This window comes from Dermacentor variabilis, chromosome 2 (genome assembly GCF_050947875.1).
Source record: "Dermacentor variabilis isolate Ectoservices chromosome 2, ASM5094787v1, whole genome shotgun sequence".
Taxonomy (NCBI): Eukaryota; Metazoa; Arthropoda; class Arachnida; order Ixodida; family Ixodidae; genus Dermacentor; species Dermacentor variabilis.
This window is the reverse complement of record NC_134569.1, coordinates 234,652,339-234,660,974: the sequence shown is the minus strand read 5'-3', so window position 1 is coordinate 234,660,974 and position 8,636 is coordinate 234,652,339.

The window sequence follows — 8,636 nt, the reverse complement described above, 5'->3', positions numbered from 1 at the left end:
TCATTGTTCCTTCCTAAATATGTGGGAGTATCATGGTTTTGCGTGGAATTTGCTCCTATATACAGGTCTTCTAGTGTGTGTAGGAGATGGGTGTCAGCGTCTCGAAATTCGCATTCAAGCAATCGCAGATCTCGGTTCGTCGCTGTTTTTGTACTTGCAGGATCTATCATGCTTCTCAAAATGGCCCATGTATTTTTTGTGTGTAAGGTTCCTTGTAGAGATTCACAGAATTGGTGCCAATTATTGTTTTCTAGTGTTTGTGCATAAGCATTAGCCTCCTGTGTTGGTTGAGCTATACGTATTTTGAGCTTTCTATTTAATCTTTGTCTTTTCCATCGTCTCGTCAGGCTTCTGCGTGCTTCCCATAAATGTATGAGGCGGCTGTCTACCGCTGTTATATCCGATGTTGTAGCAATCTCCCTCGTTGCTCTTTCGTGTGTTTCGCGTATTTGCTCCACCCAGGTTTCAATATCTTCTGGGAAAATGAGCTGCTCTTGTTTATCTCGATATACAGTCCAGTCTGTAATGCAAGCCCTCCCTAGGGAGCGACGGATTTTGGGGGAATTGATACCTATCGAGACAATGTTATGGTCACTGCCCAAATTTTCCTCCAAATTTGTCCACCGCGTCTCCCCTGGATGGCTCGAGAAAGCTAGATCTGGGGTTGTATCCGCCGCTACACTATTGCCTAAACGTGTGTAACACCCCGGTATTGTAATGAGTTCTAACCCGTATCGATCTGTCGTCTCAACTAGTGATTTTCCCTTCACTGAGTCTTTGTTGTAACCCCAGGCGGAGTGTGGTGCATTGAAGTCACCAACCACTAGCAGCTTGTCTTTTCGCTCCATGTCTGATATTGCATAAATTAGTAGGGTATCGAAGCATGGTGCTCGCTCTCGAGGAGGACTGTATATATTTACGATTACAGTCTTGGCTTTATTTCTTTTGCATGGCCACACCGTTAGTATTTGATGCTGTGTTTCGTGCTGTGGCATATACGTGACGCTGAGGGCCAGGTTTTTTCTCGCAAAGCTGGCGACCCTAGGATAATCAGGATTGGAATACGTCTCGTATCCTTTTAGTTTTTGTGTAATTTGCCCAATTTCTTGTAGGCATATAATGTCGGGTAGGACTGGCGCTGACTGTATATATTGTGCAAGGGCAGCATGTTTGTTACGTAACGTACGGCAATTCCACTGCCATACCTCAAGGTTTTCAGTGTTTCTGTGTGTCGTGTCAGCCATGAATGGTACTATCGCTATCCGTCGTCTCTATCACTTTAGGACTACGGGTAGGTGCTCCTGGGCTATCATTAATGCGTTTTCGTGTGGTTACTTTGATGCAGCTTAGGGAGTCGTCTACGTGTCTCTTAAGAGCACGCAATTCTGCGAACATTATCTGTACTTGATGTGTGATTGTTTCCAGCTGCTTGCCTATGGGCTCTTCTGGTTTTGGTGTCGGTTTACTAACATGTGTTGTAGACGCTTCTTTTGTTTTGTTTGCGAGGTCGCGTATTGTTTGCTTAAGGGCAGCCATCTCTTTCTTCAATTCTGCCAGACTGGCTTTCAGTGATCTATTTTCTTCGATAAGTTTCTGATCCGCTACCGATTTGTGATTCGCATGATGTTGTGCAGTGGGAGCTGCAACTTGTGCCCAGCTTACCTTTGGTGCCGCCATTTGTGGTTGGCCAATGGTTTCCCTGGACTGAGGGTGTTGAGGTGTTGCGTTCTTCATCTTGGACTTCTCTGGTCCCCGCCCGGTTACTTGACGGTGTACTTCCGGGAAATTTTCCTGGTCGAAGGGAATAGATCCTTCCGAGGTATATCCGTGCTCTTCTTCCTCCGACTCGAACCACCTTTGTTTACGCTTGAGGCTGCGTTCCTTTGATGGCTTCCATTCTTGGCGTCCTGACGACGGTTCTGGTCGGCGGACCGGTTTTAGACGCTTTCTGCAGCTTCGGTCCCCCGTTAGGTGGGCTTCACCGCATGAGGCACACTTCGGGTTACATTAGTGTCCGTCTGCAGGATCTGCCGTTCCACAAATCCTACACACACACAGTTCCGGTTGTGGGCACACATCAGTTCTGTGACCCACCCTTTGACATGTTTTGCAGTCTTGCACTGTATTTCGATACGGATAGCAGGCCATTTCGCCTCCCTCGTAGTACACATATCTTGGTACTAGGTTTCCGAAGAATACAATGACGGCACTCTTAGTGTCCCCCAGCATTCGCGCGTGAGCGACTTCCACATTCAGCGTGCGCACTCTGATTTTCGATTTAAGGACGTCTGAGGGCGTATGTGGGGTGAGTCCATGGATTACCCCCCGAACTGCTCCGTCCCCCAGAGCTACATACGCTTTCACCGCATGGGGTTTTCCATTTATCTTGAGTGATGTAATCTGGCGCAATGTGTTTGCGACTTCCTTTTCTGGGGTTGAAACAATTACAATGTTCGATCCAGGCTTAATACGTAGCAGAAACTGCTCACCTTGGATCTTTTCATTGCAAGCCTCTATAATAGCACGGGCCATCACGGGAGTTGTAATTGCTCGAAGCGGGAGTCCTTGATGCGGTCTCACAATGACCTTGAAATCGTCCTTTGGCAAGGGTGGTAGTTTCTTCCCGTTGCGTCTCGTGCGAAATCTTGGCTTGTCTGCGTTCTTTGGAGATTCGTTCTTCCGGTGCTCCTGCGCACGTTCTCTCCGTTGCATTTTTCTTTCCCTGACGGACACAACTGTGGTCCATCCCTCTTGGGCGTCTTGAATGCGTTTGTCCGTCGCATTCTCACCGCTGTTGATGGTGGATGGTGATGGGCTTATCCCTGCGTCGGTGGCCATCGCCTGGTGCGGTCGGATGTCCGTGCAATCCATGTGCTCTTCGGTGTTGGAATCATGGCTGGTCGAGGCTCTTCCCGCTGAACCGCTTTTCGCACAACGCGCAGGAGTTTGAGACGCCATCTGCGTCGGCGTCGCGGCAGTGGCGGAGTCGCAGCCGGCGTCGCGGCTGCCGCCGCTCGCTACTCGTCGGTAGGCCTACACTGGCTCACTTGTGGAGGTAGCAATCCCTTGGTCGTATTTCCATGAAAAATGGTCCAAGGGCCAAAATTCTGGCCTCCCTGGCTGCCGCTTGACTTCCCGGAAACGATGAGGTGCACTTTTCGTAGGTTCGAAGAACTGGACCACACGAAAAACATGGAAATTGCGGAGCGTGATGCGAGTGCGTCCACACTCCTCGATGCCTTGGACGCGTCCAAGCTGGCGTAAGCTGCGGAAAAGGTGGCAAAAACAACGTTTGAACAGGAACCTCCTGCACAGGATCGCAGCTCTGGCAGAGGAAGCAAATCAATATGCCAGTAAGTTGGCAACTGAGGACTGCATCTAGTTTTGCAGTTCGCTACAAGACACACTGAGCACCCCAAAAACCTGGGCCATCTTGAGGAATATGCTCGACCCGGGTAAGTTCAAATCCGCGACCAGCAGAACATTGCAAAGGATCGCGGAGGAATTTCCAGGCATGAATAAAGCATTAACAGAGGCTCTCAAGGAAAGATACGTAGGAGGGAACGCAATGCAGTCAACACGCCGGAAAGAACATTTCACAAACGCGACTATGGTACTGTTCCATTCCCACACGTAAGCGCTCCTAAGTGTCTCTGCCAAATTTGTAGTGGTCGAATTATTTTTTCTTACGTACATACTGCATTTTATTGCGATAGCAATTATATGCACACTCCAGGTGGATTTCTTCCATCGGCGTCGCCGTGATGTTTAGTATGAGTGAAGGCATGTGAGGGTGAGCCGGCGAACGCGGTTCAATCTTGTGTGCGCGAGCGATGAAAGCGGCCCGGATGCGTGCCCTCTCCTGTGGCGCGCGAGGCATGCGGGTGAGGCAAGGGAGGAGGGGCGTTGTTCTCGAGCGGCTGATACGTAGCAGACGGGTTGAAGTCTGGGCCAATTGGTACATACATGAAGGAAAAAACCAGTAAAAAAAACTCAAAGGACTTTGTGTTTTTTGACTGGTTTTTTCCTTCAAATGATACGTAGCCTCGATGTCCTCTTCTCCTGCCGCTCTGTACAGAGTGGACACTACCGCGGGGTCTACGACGCCGTTGGCCACGAGAATCGTGGAGCCCGTAGTAGAAGTCTTTGGCGAACGCCGTAGGGGAGCGTTGCTGGTGCTCGTGTGCCTCGAAAGTAAGTTTTCTTTTGGGCAAAACAAATGCAAGGTTTGTTCGCAAGATAAGGTAAAAGGAGGGCGTAAACCTCCTCACTAAGGCCTTTACCTCGCTGCAGCAGCAGAAGTAGCAGCTTATTAGTAAAACCAAATAAGACAGAAAACATGAAAACTATTTACAGCAACATTTTCAGCACATTGCAAAGTATAGACTGTTTGCAAAATAGCAAGAAATAAATAAATACCGCAACGCAGAAAATAAGAAAATTCTGTTACTAAGAAGTTATAGATTCTGAATATAACATTTATAACATCAATATTGGCATCAAATAACTTAAAACTGCGTTAACATTCGTTAAACATATTATGATCAGAAAATAGCATGTGTTACATTGCATATATAAATTTGTGAATTGTTCTACAATTTATAGATTCGTCAACTATTGCTACGCCGCGATTCCTAACTCTAGCGTTTTCGCTGTCATCGAGCTATGTGTGTTCATGTTTACCTGTGCGCGCGTGACACCATGCTGGTTAATTCAGGTAAAACATGTTGACGGGCTAGTTGGTTTGAATCCATGACAGAATGTGTAAGTGCGACTGAGCAAGCGTGTAGAAAGAAGCAGATACACAAGGACAGCGCTGTCTCTGTGTGCCTGTTTCTTTCTACGTCCTCGTTTGAGTCACGTTTACGCATTCTACCATTGTTAGTTTAGTTAGTCAGCGAATGTTTACAAGTTTAAAAGGCCCTTAAAACTACTATCCTTGCTTTGTATGGCTATCTACTAATTTGCTATTGCAATCGGTGCTTCGCCTTTCCGGCGGAACTGCCAAATTTTTCCAGACCATCCGGGGATAAGGCTTTCGCCTTACTAATGCCATGCACTATCGACGCTGTTGTTTAGATTGCGCTGAATTTACACGGTAAGTGAATTAAACTTCCCCCTCCACAACTAGAAACCGAAATACTTTGCTGCCATTTTATTGCAAAGTGCTGTCGGCACTCGCAAATTTTGAGCGTTGAGCGGATATGGTAAGAAGGACATATATTACCAGTGACCATTTCACCGTGGTTATATTTGAACTGCACAATTATTTCTCTTCATCAAAAATGTTCGTACTTGAGGCAAAGTGCACCGTTCACTAACTAAGCCAGTTCGCTAGGCCTAATTTCTGGTTGAAGGAATTAATATCGACTTTAACTCGGCACAAGCCACTGGCGGATGCTGAAGTTGTGTTTTTCAGCTTCAGAAGCCTATTGGTGTTCTTTTTCAGTAAACGCTAGAGGAATACCACTGTCAACATTGTCACAGCTGCAATTATGGCGGCATAATTCCGACCAAGCCGCGCCGTGGCGTCCGTTCGAACGACTATATCATTGCCGTCTCTTGACTAGAAATTAATATTATAGCCGGTAGACTAGTTGTCTACAGAAACCAGGCTAAGCTGGGATGATTATTGAGTAATATTGTTTTTAAAGTTCAGGACCACAGTTAGTGAAGCTGCCGTATGAAACGACACCTCGTGTTATGGGACGTCAATACAATAAAATTAGTACAATTGACGAAGACAACCTTGTGTGTATTCTGATGTGAATGGCTGTTGTGAAGCTAATGCTTAAACACATCTTGACTTCATCCCTAATGCATCACAAACACATAAAGACCGCTTAGTTCTCAGTCACGAGAACTTGTATGCAACTTGAAGTGAATGCTGGTGTGAGGTAAATGGTAAAGTACCTATGACCTTACTCATAACGCACCTCACATAATGTGCGCCTAGTTCTCCGTAAAGAAACTATTTTCTGTATTATCAAGTGAATGCTTTTTGTGAAGTCAGTGGTGAAGCACACATGGCTTTGTTTCCAATGCACCACACGTAAAGCATGCTAATATCTCAACAAAAACGAAAAAAAGAACGTGTGTCTATTATCGCGTTAGTGGTTGTTGTAAAGTCAGTGATAAAACAAATATGGCTTCACTCACGACGCAGGGCCCAGACGGTCTGCTTAGTTTTCCTAAAAAAAGAAATAACTTTTTTGTGTTTTCTCGAATGAATGCTTCTTGTGAAGTCAATGCTGAAGCACATTATGACTTTACACATAATTTGTTACACAAAGAATCCACGTACTTTACCATGAATAAAACATGATGTCTATTGTGAAGCGAATGCACCTGATTTATGTCCTTGATTCGTAAGGATACAATTACGAACTCATCGCTCATCGGGCATACAAAACATAGTTTCGTAAAGGTAAGCTTGAACTTGCAAATTCAGTTCCAAAACATCAAGCACTATAGATAGGCTCAAAAATACACATCATGGAAATAGACAAACACGTCGATGTCCGTGTTAAACAAGGTATTCTTGCGCCTAACTGTTCAGCTACGCCACATACCTTCTATTCAAGAAGGAAAAAGAAGGCCGAGATGCTTGCTTCTTTACGTATTACCGGATGCCAGCTGAACTCCATAACGGCGTTCGACTACCAACCAATTCCATACATTGAGGATATCATTCACGAATTGCAAAATGCCATTTGTCTGATTACGTCGGATGCAGCGTCTGCATAAGGGCTGGTCCGAACGCCATCACGAGTGCACAAAACAATTACGAAAGAACTCATCTCACGTGAACTGTCGACAAGAATGGGATTAGCATTAGAGCAAAGTATCGACGCACCACTCATGACTTCGAGCGTACCGGAATCTTGGAAAAACGCTAACATAATCCTAATCCATAAGAAAGGGGACGCCAAAGACTTGAAAAATTATAGACCGATCAGCTTACTGTCCGTTGCCTACAAAGTATTTACTAAGGTAATTGCAAATAGAATCAGGAACACCTTAGTCTTCCGTCAACCAAAGGACCAGGCAGGATTCCGTAAACGCTACTCAACAATAGACCATATTCACACTGTCAATCAGGTGATAAAAAAAATGTGCGGAATATAACCAACCTTTATATATAGCTTTCATTGATTACGAGAAAGCGTTTGATTCAGCCGAAACTTCAGCAGTCATGGAGGCATTGCGGAATCAGGGTGTAGACGAGCCGTATGTAAAAATACTGAAAGATATCTATAGCGGCTCCACAGCCACCGTAGTCCTCCATAAAGAAAGCAACAAAATCCCAATAAAGAAAGGCGGCAGGCAGGGAGATACGATCTCTCCAATGCTATTCACAGCGTGTTTACAGGAAGTATTCAGAGACTTGGATTGGGAAGAATTGGGGATTAGAGTTAATGGAGAATACCTTAGTAACTTGCGATTCGCTGATGATATTGCTTTACTTAGTAACTCAGGGGACCAGCTGGAATGCATGCTCACTGACCTGGAGAGGCAAAGCCGAAGGGTGGGTCTCAAAATTAATTTGCAGAAAACTAAAGTAATGTTTAACAACCTCGGAAGAGAACAGCAGTTTACGATAGGTAGTGAGGCACTAGAAGTGGTAAGGGAATACATGTACTTAGGACAGGTAGTGACTGCGGATCCGGGTCATGAGACTGAAATAAGCAGAATTAGAATGGGCTGGGGCGCGTTTGGCAGGCATTCTCAGATCATGAACAGCAGGTTGCCATTATGCCTTAAAAGAAATGTTTATAACAGCTGTGTCTTACCAGTACTCACGTACGGGTCAGAAACCTGGTGGCTTACGAAAAGGGTTCTACTTAAATTGAGGACGACGCAACGAGCTATGGAAAGAAGAATGATAGGTGTAACGTTAAGGGATAAGAAAAGAGCTGATTTGGTGAGGGAAAAACGCGAGTTAATGCTATCTTAGTCGAAATCAAGAAAAAGAAATGGGCATGGGCAGGACACGTAATGAGGAGGGAAGATAACCGAGGGTCATTAAGAGTTACGGAATGGATTCCAAGGGAAGGGAAGCGTAGCAGAGGGCGGCAGAAAGTTAGGTGGGCGGATGAGATTAAGAAGTTTGCAGGGACAACATGGCCACTATTAGTAGATGACCGGGGTAGTTGGAGAAGTATAGGAGAGGCCTTTGCCCTGCAGTGGGCGTAACCAGGCTGATGATGATGATGATCGACACACCATATTCCTGAAGACATTTTATTTAACATTTGTGGTAGTCACTGTGAGACGTCGGTTACATTGGCATCATGTGATATACACCGGTAGCGTTCAGAGAAGCATAGGTTATCCAGTGGAATGCCAGAGGCCTTAGATGTCGGATTCCTGATTTTCGTCTGTATGTATACGCGAGCCGCTTCTCAATCATCGTAATCTGTGAATTGAAATTATCAAACCCAACCCAGCTATCCGGCTTGAGTCAATTATCTCCTCAAGCTACTGCGAAAGCAGCAAGGTCTTTCCGTTTATTCATCGGGAGCTTAGCTACGCTGTTCAGCATGTGTTGCCTCTTGATGAAACCCAGTATGTCGCCTTGATTGTTAAGAAGAAAAAGCTAGCGTTCATACTAGTGGGTACCTACTTATCCCCTT